This window comes from Pinus tabuliformis, chromosome 8, assembly GCF_031772625.1.
Source record: "Pinus tabuliformis cultivar Carrire ecotype Pingquan chromosome 8, CPIR1, whole genome shotgun sequence".
In the NCBI taxonomy this organism is placed as follows: Eukaryota; Viridiplantae; Streptophyta; class Pinopsida; order Pinales; family Pinaceae; genus Pinus; species Pinus tabuliformis.
In genome coordinates this window covers 613,299,209-613,312,703 of record NC_142294.1, presented here as the reverse complement: position 1 = coordinate 613,312,703, position 13,495 = coordinate 613,299,209, and positions in this window count along the sequence as shown.

Sequence of the window (13,495 nt, the reverse complement as noted above, 5' to 3'; positions counted from 1 at the left end):
GAATGGAGTTATCCCTAGTTGAGAAAGGAATACCATTATTGTCATGGAAGGAATGCTCTCACACGTGAACACTAAGAGAAAGAAGCCACTGTTACAAGGAAAAGTGTCTATGCAGAACTGCTAATCCCACTAAGGTGTGGTAGCTACCTTAGAAACAAACAAAGTAAAGCTACTTTTGTTTTCCTTTATGAAATATAGATGAGAGAAGAATAAAGGAGACCAACCTCTGTCTTGCACTTGGCTCCTAGTTCAATTCCTCTCTCTTCTGATAGTCTTTCGCTACTCGCTTCCTTGTACACCCAGCTTCACAGAGTACCTGTAGAATCGAAGTAGAATAACACTATACAAGAACATGGATCTATTATCATAAACAATCTAGTATCAGATATAAATTGACCATACAAGTGCATAAAACATAAACGACACAAGAGTATGGAGGAAAACTTGAATAGCTTTATTGATAATCAAGAAAGAGCCAAGAGAGTTACAACCAATTGTTCTAACCCAGAATCATCCTCTCAGCAAGTAAGCCCTTCTTCACCTCATGCAAAGCTTAGATCACCCAACACTATGATGTTGCCTCAAGAAACCAACAGCAATTCCTTACAAGATGCAAAATTCCAGCCTCTGGATCTCTGGGATGAGGGATCCATATATAGATATCTGTAAGGGAGATGAGTTAGCTTTTGATTTGATTAGTGTCTTCCCTTTGATAGTTCTTGCTTCCACTTGGAGATTGATGATCTCTAACTCATCCTTGGTCGAATTCAGAGAGGCAAGTGTCACAGGAGAAGTTTCTGGAAGATTCCATGCCTCTCCACCTCGCGGATTGACACTGCCATTTGTCACTTCTCGCCCATCACACCCCATAGAAGGGCTTTTTGAAATGCAATGCACCCACAGAGTGTACTTAGGTGAGATGCGACACACTTTGCCTATGGAGCAGGTGAAATGATCCTGTTTTGACCAGTTCTGAGTGGTTTTTCATGGAGAACTTCTGGGAGAAGCTGTAATCAGTTGAACTTGTTCCTTTAGGGGTTAGAACAACACTTTTAGTGACTTAGGAGCCCTTGGTTTATGGTCATTTTATGCTTGGGGTTGCAGTGCCCAAAAATGTCTATAACAATTGCCCCCTAAGGCATGTGGTCGTTAATCATTTTGATGTTGGGTGAAATTCTTTATCATGAGGATCCGAAGTTCTTTCAAGCTGGGAGGAGACCTGTAATAAGATACAATACAATACATTATCTTCATAATATTTTCATGATCTAGCTGAGGCGGGCATTCCCATGCTCAGTTTTATAAATTCATTTTCATGTACATAGGACAGACAATTGTCTGAGTGTAGACTGATGATTCTGGTAGAGCCATCATCCCTTTGATTGGATGATTATCTGTGCAGCAATGATGTACATTTGATGTCTTTATTTCCCTGAATATATATCGCAGCCTGGATCGATGAAACTAGATCTGGGGTCTTCAATCTTGTTCGATCTTCACTCAAAGTACAAGTCGATCCATGTCAGAGATGTTCTAGAGTCGAACATGGAAAGACATCGCCTGATTACCAGCCAATGATGTAAGCTGTTAACAGGCGCGAGAGGAATCATCGATAATGATAATGACCCTCAAGGTACTGCAGTACAACTCACGTGGTGTGAATAAAGGTCTTGGCGTCGAACACCACACAAAATCTTTTTGTCGAACGCCATTGATGTAAACCTGTCGCCGGAAGTGAGAAACTTGCCATTGAGGCATGCAAGCTTCAATGTACTGAAAGGGGTGTTCCTAGATCAACTTCTTGGATAATAAGCTGATGTCGACAAGAAGCGATCCGCCATAGGAGGGCCTTAATGAATCCCACATCAATGACACAGAACGGAGCAAATGATTTTAATGGAGGTGAAAACGATCTGGTGATATAAGGTTCAGGGTGGCAGTCATGAAAGAATGGAGCGTATATGTATTGCAGCGGGTGAGACACAGGTGAATTCTCTGAGTGACTTCTCTTGAACATATCGGCGACACTGATGTGATGGATTGGTAGCATTAACCCCAAATGTGGATGGTGTGATGGGACCATGGTGGTGTGACCAGTGAATGAAACAACCCAACCCGACTTGGATGCAGAGTGAAAGTGTCATGTTCAAGAGCGACTTGCTACCAACAAAGTTTCTTCAAGTTTTCTTCCCAATTTTTCCCCAGTCATTGCTGACTAGTACCTCTTTATTTTTGTCAAGCTTGAGGATGATAACATATGCTTGTTCTATAATTCGCCCTTCGGGCAAACCCATCGCTATGTTTTAACGAGCCTATCGATAGTGAAACTCGTTCTTGTCTGCTATGGACAAGTTTGTCGCTATTAGGTTTTAACGAGTTTAACGACAAAGATAACTCGGTCCTTTTCAATTTTAGAGAGTCTAAAAAGGGACGTAAAGGAAACTCCAAAATCCCTTTTTCATCATCTAATCCCTTAAGTCCGAAAAAGTATAAAACAATACAGAAGGGATGAATTTTCGATACTTTTAATGAGTCGAACAAAACAAGCGCTCGATCTTTTTGTGTAATAATCCCTTAGGTCCAAAAAGATTAAAATCTAAAGGACGGATAACACTTCCAGTCCCTTTAACCAGCTGGAGAGGCTAATGGCTCGGCAATCTTTTCATATTTTACGAGTCAGTTGAAAAGAGCTTAAAGGAGACTCGTCTTTGAGGAACGAGTGATAAAATTGGGTAGCAGCTGATTCCAGGTAAGGTTTGGAATTTTCAAATCACGGTAGTGTTAAAAGGATGGCTAGTGGGATCACTCTTCGCAGTTGTTCCTCAATAGGGGTAAACAATCAAATGGAGGTGAATGATCGGCCAATACAGGGTGGAGGTGATGATGGGAACATGACCAAGGCTTTAAAGGCTAAAGTACTACATTCACGATGATTATTTACCGGGAATTGGTTCATTTTTTATTGAGCTTAAACACTGGGGGAAACATTTGCTCATTGCTTATGTTTATTTTTTAACGAGCATGAAGTCCACGTTAAAACTTCTCGATTAATCCATTCATATAATAAGAATGTCTCATATATGAAAACGACAATTTTTCAAATCTTTGCCCCACATCCTTTCTTTATGCATGTTAGGAAACGACCAATCCTACGAGTTTAAAGGGTTAGAGGACCTACAAATTTAAAAAATAAATGGTCGCTCTTTGCTTGCAATCCGAAAGGTTTGCATGCCCCCGGGTATAAAATAAAGCTTCAAGGTCACCTTTTATTCTACCCACAAAACATTTGTTTTATCAGGAAAGGTCTACCTCTTTCAGGTTACCAAAGATTGTTCTATTCACACTGCAAACAAAACACTTCTTCGGCGATGTCTAACGAAATAGACAACGACGAGATAATCCACTCACATAACTTTGATGAGGGAATCTTATTCCAGTCTAACCCCCTTTTCCAATCACGGACGGGAGTAAAGACTAGTCATATATCTCTCACGGAAACATACCCTATACCCGAAGTTTTCCTACCGAAGTAGACCAGGGTGCATGCCCCCTGAGTTTCAGTCATGTCCCCCAATTCACTCGCGCTCATCAGGTGGACGGACTGTAGATTGATGAGACATTCCTTGTTTGAAAAGACCATTCAGGGATGGTATATGACTATTTGCTATGCGTGATCTGGGAAATGAAAGCTGGTCTACGAGCTGACCACTCTTCCTTCGTGCGGAAAAAACATTACTCTAAAGAGTGATGAGACAATGGCTCCCATGCAATAAATATAGTCTCGTCCAAGGAGTAGAATATAATCCAGGGGTCCTTGGACTACCATTACATTCATATGAACGGTTTTCCCTCTCAATGTTATGGGTACATTGGGAAGGATCCCTAACGGTCGACTGGTTCCTTTGTCAAAGCCTGTTAGATTTCTCATCTCAGGCAAAAGCGATGGTGAACCAAGCTCTTTTCAAGCAGTCGAGGAAAGGATACTCACAGAAGCCCCTTCATTTATGATGGTACCAACCATAACCATTCTATATATTGGAGCAATGATTCGGAATGGTATAGTAGCCGTAAACGGGGTTTGCCTAGTTGATTCCAGTCAAAGGAAACAACTAGGTTGCTTGGAGGTGGGACCGAATAGACAACCGAGTACGAATCTGGCGAACTTCCTTCCTGCGGTAAAGGAATGGGTAAATTGCCCCCATATTCATCGGAGTCTATGCTTACAAAAATAATTTGGACGGTGTCATCCTTGTTCTCTTCGATGACTGTATCATCTGAAGATGGAACCTCTGAAGGCAAGACCGGGTCAACTTCCATCTCAACCTTTTGACTTTTGTCTGGTATGGGTTCAGATGGTTTGTCTTCAATGATAGACGCTTCGGCCGACCACCTGGGCGGGTCAGCCGGATTTTCAACTAGTGACGGACTCGGCAAGAGTTTTTTATATCCAGGAGGAAGTCGTAACGGTGAAACTGGATGATCGTCCAAAACTCTTTTAGCCTCGTCTAAGAAGGGACAACGGTGGACGACATGATCGTCTTCGCACAATTTACAAGGAAATCTATATTTTCCTTTTTTTCCTGGGGCTTCACTTTCACTAGTCGACGATGTGTTTTCAACATGATCATCGGAGGTTGACGACACCGGGTTGTGCAAACGAGGAGACCATTCCCTTAAGATCCGAGGGATGCAGGGACAATCTCTATGATAGTGGTCTCCTTTGCAAATGACACATGGCGATTTAGGCCTGATCGGTGCAGTGTGTGGATTTTCGCTAGACGATGCTTGGTTGCCCCTTTTCGCCTTTGGCTCCTTCTTCTTCTTCTCTTTCTTCTTCTTTTCTTTCTTCTTCTCTGACTTGATTTTTGGATTTACCAGCCTCATCAAGCGAAGAGGAAGGAGGAGAGGAAGAATTGGAAGAAGTAGAGGGTTGGGGGGTAACTCTGGAATCGTTTAATTGCTGATTCGATTGTTCAGGAATTGCGGTGTTCTGAATGACAGAGGTTGAGAAGAGCCATACGGGCAAGCATATTGTCAATCCTGGAAGTGACAATGTGGCCATATGGGGTGCACCAACATCTCCCCAAGAGGATAAGGGACTAGGATTTCCTCCAAGGGGAATTCCTTGGTTGGTAGATTCCATTTTCTCAACCTAAGATCAACGTAGGAAAGGTGATGATTATTCCATTTAAAAGAAATTTTAGACGCTTTGACACAACTTTTTTTTTCAATTTTAAAGAGTCGAGAAAAAACAAAAGATGACTTTAGTGGCCTTAGATTTTTAATGAGCCTGAAGTGACAAGTGCTCAGATGGACCTTTTCCGTTAAGGAGTCTGAAAAGGAAAGAAAGGGACTTCTATGAAAATATAGGCAGAGGGATTACCAAAACAATTGCAAAACTGCAGAATACTTTTTACGGTACAGCAGTCAATCTTCCCGAATGTTGTGTTCAGTGCATTGCGATCGATAGGGCGGTAGACACGGCTTCCTATGGATGAAGGATTAAGCCTATTGTGGTCTCCCAAAATATACTCAACGGTACGTGGGAGCACAAGTCCGTACTGGCACTTATCGTCTCAAATTGGAGGAATCACCCAACCAACAGTGAGAACAACAGTTACCAGGCTTTACGACGTCAGAATACGTCTCTAGCCTAGACTTCTAGATGTTGTGTGTTAGTTTCCAAAGCGTTGTTAGATTCATTAAATTTATTTTATAGTTGATCTTGCTTAAGAAATTTGCCTTTCAGGTTCACCGCGTGATGTAGATTTACAATTCCTAAAATGCAATCTAAGATGATAAACAGTCTTTTATCTTCTTTGTGCAATGAAAATCTTAGCTACTAAGGAAAGAAAGACATAATTATTTCAACAAAGAGAAAATAGCACACACTATATCCACAGTCCTAAATCAAACCAATCAAACAGTTTAAATGCAAATGCACATGCATGTATTTGTTTTCATCCTTCTTAATATGTGAATGATAAAAAGAAAGCTAATGCACAAATCTGAATTACTTTTCAAGCGACAATTACTAGCAAGTTTCTTTTCAAAATAAAAAATGAAGATAATGACAACACTTTGCGATTTAGAAATGAATACTTGCTTTCGACACTAGAAAAACTACAAATTCATATTAAAATACAATAGTAACAGGGTAATCAACTATCAAGAGAAATCAGACTCTCTTCTATGACTGAAAACGACAGTTGTGACACTTTCAAATCAAGAAGCGACAGTACAATTACGTTACTTTTTTGCAAAGGAGAATTGAAAATGACTCAACAAAACATTTACGGTTCTTTGCACATTGGAGGCGGAATATCAGCAAGGAAAGGGGTTTCAAACAGAGGTATACTGACTACAGGCAGCATAATTCATGAATAGAACTGAAAAGAATGAACACAGAAACCAAAATTGAGGAACAATGCCTAGTTTGATCAGCGCACCTGTAACACAGTGAACTTGAAATGCAGCACACCTACTACACTTGGGAAGTGTGCTGAATTTCAGATTCATATAACAGAGACTACGCTGGGCCAGAGACGAGACTTTGCTTGGGTTCTGGGTCACAGTTTGCAGTTCAGTTCAGGGATTTTGGCCTAGCAAGTGGTAATTAGTAAATCAACAATAGGGGTAGATCTAAGGAGGTTACTAGAGCCACCACAAGGGCAATTAGAGAGTTTGTAAATCGGTTGTTTAATTCATAAATAAAACCCGAAGATTGAATGAAGCGACATTTATCTACTTTGCATTTGCATAGCAATTGCAGTTCGGAAGCTACCTGGCTCAACATCAGGCTCCGTCTGTAAGTTTATAAAATAAACAACAAGGTAGATAAACAAACAACCTAGTCACTCCCCAATGGAGTCGCCATTTTGTTATAGGGAAAAGTGTCTATGCAGAACTGCTAATCCCACTAAGGTGTGGTAGCTACCTTAGAAACAAACAAAGTAAAGCCACTTTTGTTTTCCTTTATGAAATATAGATGAGAGAAGAATAAAGGAGACCAACCTCTGTCTTGCGCTTGGCTCCTAGTTCAATTCCTCTCTCTTCTGATAGTCTTTTGCTACTTGCTTCCTTGTACACCCAGCTTCACAGAGTACCTGTAGAATCAAAGTAGCATAACACTATACAAGAACATGGATCTATTATCATAAACAATCTAGGATTAGATATAAATTGACCATACAAGTGCATAAAACATAAACGACACAAGAGTATGGAGGAAAACTTGAATAGCTTTATTGATAATCAAGAAAGAGCCAAGAGAGTTACAACCAGTTGTTCTTACCCAGCATCATCCTCTCAGAAAGTAAGCCCTTCTTCACCTCATGCAAAGCTTAGATCACCCAACACTATGATGTTGCCTCAAGAAACCAACAACAATTCCTTACAAGATGCAAAATTCAAGCCTCTGGATCTCTAGGATGAGGGATCCATATATAGATATCTGTAAGGGAGATGAGTCAGCTTGTGATTTGATTAGTGTCTTCCCTTTGATAGTTCTTGCTTCCACTTGGAGATTGATGGTCTCTTACTCATCCTTGGTCGAATTTAGAGAGGCAAGTGTCACAGGAGAAGTTTCTAGAAGATTCCATGCCTCTCCACCTCGCGGATTGACACTGCCATTTGTCACTTCTCGCCCATCGCACCCCATAGAAGGGATTTTTGAAATGCAATGCAGCCATAGAGTGTACTTAGGTGAGATGCAATGCACTTTGCCTATGGAGCAGGTGAAATGATCCTGTTTTGACCAGTTCTGAGTGGTTTTTCATGGAGAACTTCTGGGAGAAGCTGTAATCAGTTGACCTTGTTCCTTTAGGGGTTAGAACAACACTTTTAGGGACTTAGGATCCCTTGGTTTATGGACATTTTATGCTTGGGATTGCAGTGCCCAAAAATGTCTATAACAACCACACCTTGAACTATCCTTAACATTGTTCTAAATAAGGATGCTCTATCTGCTATTTGGATTGAATGACAATCATGAATGATATATCAAAGTCTTATAATGAATGTTGTAACATTATAAACAACATAATATATGACAACAAGATGTATGGTGCAACAATGGTGCAATAGTATGGATATCAAGATATATGGTGCAACAATGGTGCAGCAGTATGGATAGCAAGATGTATGGTGCAACAATGGTGTAGCAGTATGGATAGCAATATGTATGGTGTAGCAATGGGACAGCAATGCCAAATGGTGTTGCAATGATACATCAATGGGACAATAAAGGCATCTTGGTGTAGTATGGTACAACATATGGTAGAACAATGGGGCAACAATGGTCAATGTCAAATAGTGCAAAATGGGACAACAATGGTACAATGGTACAACATGGGACAACTAGTATTTAGTACATAAAATTCATGGTGTTGTTATGGTATGGCAAAGCACAGCAGGACAACCATGACATTGTGCAACAGTGGCATAGTTGGACAGCCATAAGATAGTGCAGCAGTGGCACAATGGGACAGCCATGACATAGTGCAGTAGTGGCACAATAGGACAATCTTGTCAAGAGGTGTAGGAACGATCTAAAGATCATCCGATTGCAATGTGTATTCATGGAGATATGAATTGATTTGTGTTATGTGACAACTCTTCAAGGTCGGTTGGCAACCAAATTACCCCCATCTATCCTCAACATTTTATTATAAATAGAAGAGGTTTTCAAGTCATTTTGTACACACACTTCACTCTTGATCTCTCTCCACTTTTTTTGGGTTTCTGGGACAAGAGAGATCTAGATGATGAAGCCCTAGATGCAGGAGGAAATGAGATAGTCTGGCTATAGTAAAGAAGTATTCTATATGTTTTCCTAATAGAGATATGATGCCCTAACTGTAGTCCAAAATAGGAGTTGAAGTTCTTGTTCAGTTGTGCACTAATACACTATCAAGGGAGGGCTAATGCTACCTTAAATGCAGTCTTAAAGGAAGAGTTATAGCGGCAGCCTTGGAAGAGCCCTAGCTGCTGTAAAACATGCCCTAGCCACAAGCCTTATATGCTGTCCTAAAGGGATTAAATCACAGTCAAGAGAGGCTCCTTCACTATCCCAAAAGAAGGCTCTTCATCACAGCAAGGAGGCTTACATATGCTATCAAAGGAAGCTCCAAAAGAGCCCTAGCTACAGTCTTTTATTCACAGCTAAGGCATAGTCAAAGGGAGCCTAAATGAACCCCTAATCCACAATAAGAAAGAGACTCAACACACAATCCTAAAGGATGTATTTTTGGTGTTGTTCAAGTAAGGAGACATAGCATGTCTTAGCCGCAGTTTTGAAGTCCAGCCGCATTGAAGGGAGAATTCTCTACAGATGTCTTATGAGGAGGACCAATACACTGTCAAAAGAGGTTCTAACCAGTAGTTAAGGAGGGCTCTACTATGCGGGCTAGAGGAACTATAAACCACTATAAAGGAATGCTTCATAGTTATGATGAGGTACTAAGCTACAACAATGAGAGACCCCAATTCGCTGATGGGAAGAAGCCCTAAGGATCAACATAGTATTTCAGTGGCAACATGATGATTACCACACTGTGATTGAAACTATTCATGAGGATTGTTTATAAAGTTGGTAACCTACAACCATATTATATTAATGAAATCTATCTTAGACCAAAGTTTAGATCAACACACTCAGATTGAGTCAAGTCCTTGTAGGACTTATACTACTGCATTGATATTATTTGTTGACTGAAGATCAGAGGCTAGACTTGTTGGGCTAGGCCACAGGCTATAGCCAACACCAAAGTGTTTCAGGAAAAACTAATGTCGATTCAAACTGCTAGTCCCACTAAGATGGGTAGCTACCTTAGAAACAAACAATCAAAGCAATTCAAGATTCCTTTAAGTGTAATAGTTAAGAGAGAAGAAAAAAGGACCAACCTGGATCTTTCGCTTAGAACCTTGCTTGATTTCTCTTTCCCTTGATAGAATTTTCCACTTCTCTCCTACTTGTACCGCTTCAAAGAGTACCTATAGAGTCAAAGTAACAGAAAATCATCAAAGAATCTCTATCTAAAACATCATAAACAATGCAGAATCAGAAACACATTGACCATATAATTTCATTCATAAACAATAAGATTCACAAATACACAATTATATGGAGGAAAACTCAAAAAACTTTATTAATAGTAGAAGAGAGGATTACAACCCATCTGTCTGATCCAACATCATCCTCCCAACATAGAAACCCTCTTCAGCTCATGAAAAGCAAGATCACCCAACAATACAATGTCTTTTCTCACAGATAAACTAACATCACTTCCTTACAAATTACAAAATTCTAACATTTAGATCTCTCAGATGAGGGATCCATTTATAGATGTCTTGCAAGGGTGTGAGTCAGCTCTGGGTTTTTTATTAGTGTCATTCCACTGATAGTTCTTGGTTCCACTTGGAAATTTCATTTATCTCTTACTCATCCCTGGGCAAATTCAGAGAGGCAAGTGTCCTGGGAGAAGTTTCTAGAAGATTCCATGAGCTTCTACTTAGAAAACTGTCTCTGCCATTTGTCTATTCTCGGTCATCGCACCCCATAGAAGGCTCTTTTAGTATGCATCAGACCTGGCTAGTGTGGCAGCCAGTATGCATCACACCTTGATGATGGAGCAGTCAGTATGGTCCAGTTTTGGCCAGTTCTGAGTGGGTTTTAGGTGGAACTTTTGGGAAATGATGTAATCAGTTGACCATGATCCTTTAGGGTATAAAACAACACTTTTTGCGACTAAAGAGCCGTTAGTTTATGGACATATGAGTTTGGGGTTGAAGTGCCCAAATATGTCTATAACATTTGCCCCCTAAAGCATGAGGTCGTAAATCTTTTAATGTCAGGTGAAATGCTTTATCATGAGGATCTGAGGTATTCAAACTAGAAGGTGACTTGTTTAATATACAATACAATGTACATCATCATCATATTATTTTCATGATCTAGCTGAGGCAGACATTCCCATGCTCAGCTTCATAAATTCATTTTCATGTACATAGGACAGAGTGATTCTTCATATGAAGAGTCATATTCTTTTGCTGAGATGACTATCTCTGTAGATTCTGTACACATTTGATGTCTTTATGTTCCTGAATATATCGTAGCCTGGATGGATGAAACTAGATCCAGGGTCTTCAAACTCGTTAAATCTTCTCACGATGTACAAGTTGATCCATGTGAAAAGATGTTCTTAAGTCGAACATGGAAAGACATTGCCTGATTACCAACCAATAATGTAAGCTGTTAACAAGTACGACATGAGTCACCGAAAATGGTAATGACCCTCAAGGTACTATAGTACAAGTCACGTGGTGTGAATATATGAGCCGATGTTGAACACCACAAAATTTTTTTTGATCAAAGGCCGTTGATGAAAACTTGTCGCCGGAAGTGAGAAACCTGCCATTGAGGCATGCAAGCTTCAAAGTATTGAAAGGGTTGTTTCTAAGTTGACTTCCTGGATAATGAGTTGATGTTGGCAAGAAGTGACCCATCATAGGAGGGCCTTGATGTATCCCACATTTATGAAACGAATGGAGCAAATGATTTTTTGGAGGTGAAAATGATCTGATGATAGAAGGTTCAAGAATGGCGGGCATGAAAAATGAAAGGTGAAGGTATTGTAGTGGATGAGGCGTTTCCTGGATGGTGAATTCTCTAAGTGACTTCTCTTGAATATGTCGGTGACACTAATATGGATTGGTAGCATTAACCCCATGGATGGTACGAAAGAACAATGGTGATATGATGAATGGAATAACCCTACCCAACTCAATCATCGTGATCGAGTGAAAGAATCACGTTCAAGAGAGACCTGCTACCAATAAAATTCTTCAATTTTTCTTCCATTTCTCCCCAGTCATTGCTGACCAGTAGCTCTTTATTTTTTTTAAGCTTGAGGAGGATAACATATGCTTGGTCTATAATTTTCCCTTCAGGCAACCTGTCTCTATGTTTTCAGCAAGCCTAGCATCAGTGAGACTCGTTCTTGTCTGGGTGGAAAAGTTTGTCGCTATTGTTTTAACGAGTTTAATGACAAAGATAACTCAATCCTTTTCTTGCTTAGAGAGTTTGAAAAGGGACAAAAAGGAAAATCGAACAGTCTTTTTTCGTAGCATAATCCCTTATGTCCGAAAAAGTATAAAATAATACGAAAGGGATGACTTTTCAATCGCTTTAACGAGCCCAAAAAGACAAGTACTTGATATTTTTGTTTGATAATCCCTTAGGTCCAAAAAGATTAAAATGTACAGGAGGGATGGCATTTCCTTTTACCTTAATAAGCTAGAAAAGCCAATGGATCGACAATCTTTTTATATTTAGTGAGTCTAAAAAGAGTTTAAAAGCGACTTGTTTTTTAGGAACGAGTGGTATTTTCAGGTAGCAACTGGTTCCAAGCAAGTTTGGAACTTATCAAAACATGGTAGTGTGAAGAGGGTGGCAATCTAAATCACTCGTCGCAATTGTTCCTCAAAAGGGTAAACAATCAAGTGGAAGCATATGATCGACCAAATGAATGGAGGTGATGCTAGGAACACAACCAAGGTTCGAAAAGGATGATAGTATGGCAATGACGAAGGTTATTTACCGAAGGTGGATTTGCTTTTTAATGAGCTTGAATCAGAAGAAAATATGCTCAGTGGCAAGTTTATTTTTTAACGAGCTTCAACCTTCTCGGAACATCGCTCTTACCAGTCATTTAAAGATGTCTCTTGTTGGTAGGTTTATTTTTTAATGGGCTTGAAATATACTATAACATGTGCTAATTGCCTTTTTATGTAGGCTAGAAATGACCAAGCTACAAAGATAGAAAAAATAAAAAGCTAAAGGGTTGAGAACGCTAAAAAGCTAAAAAAACAAAATTGGTCGTTTTTACTTACATATAAAGGTTTGCATACCCCCAGGTCTTTCAGAAAAGGAGAGTTTCTAGGTCACCATATGGAAGTTCCTGCGGTTAGGCAGGATTGTTTCTGTCAGTAAACAAAAATCTCTTCCTTAGCTTTGTCCATTGAGATAGACAAAGGTGAATTGTGAGCTTCCAATCACATAACATACAAGGAAATACCTGTTTCAGATTGATCACATATCCAACAAGGAAATTATTTTTCAATCCAATCATATAACCTTTCAAGGAAATATATATTTTAGACTGATCAAATAACCTACAAGGGAATGTTTTTTCAGTCCAATCATATAACCTTCAAGAAAATCTCTCCTTTCCTCTGGGTTCGCCTACCGAAGCAGAATAGGGTGCATGCCCCCTAAACTTTGTTACATTCACTGAACTACTCACGGTAATTAGGTGGATGGAATGAAGGTTGAAGAGACATTTTTTATGCAAAGAGACCATTTAGGGATGATGGTTGATTCAGAACTGTGTTTGAACTAGGAAATGAAAGCTAGTTGACAAGTTGCACCAGTTGGCCTTCTTGTGGAAAACACATCACTCAAAAGAGTGTGGAAACAATAGCTTCCATGCTATAT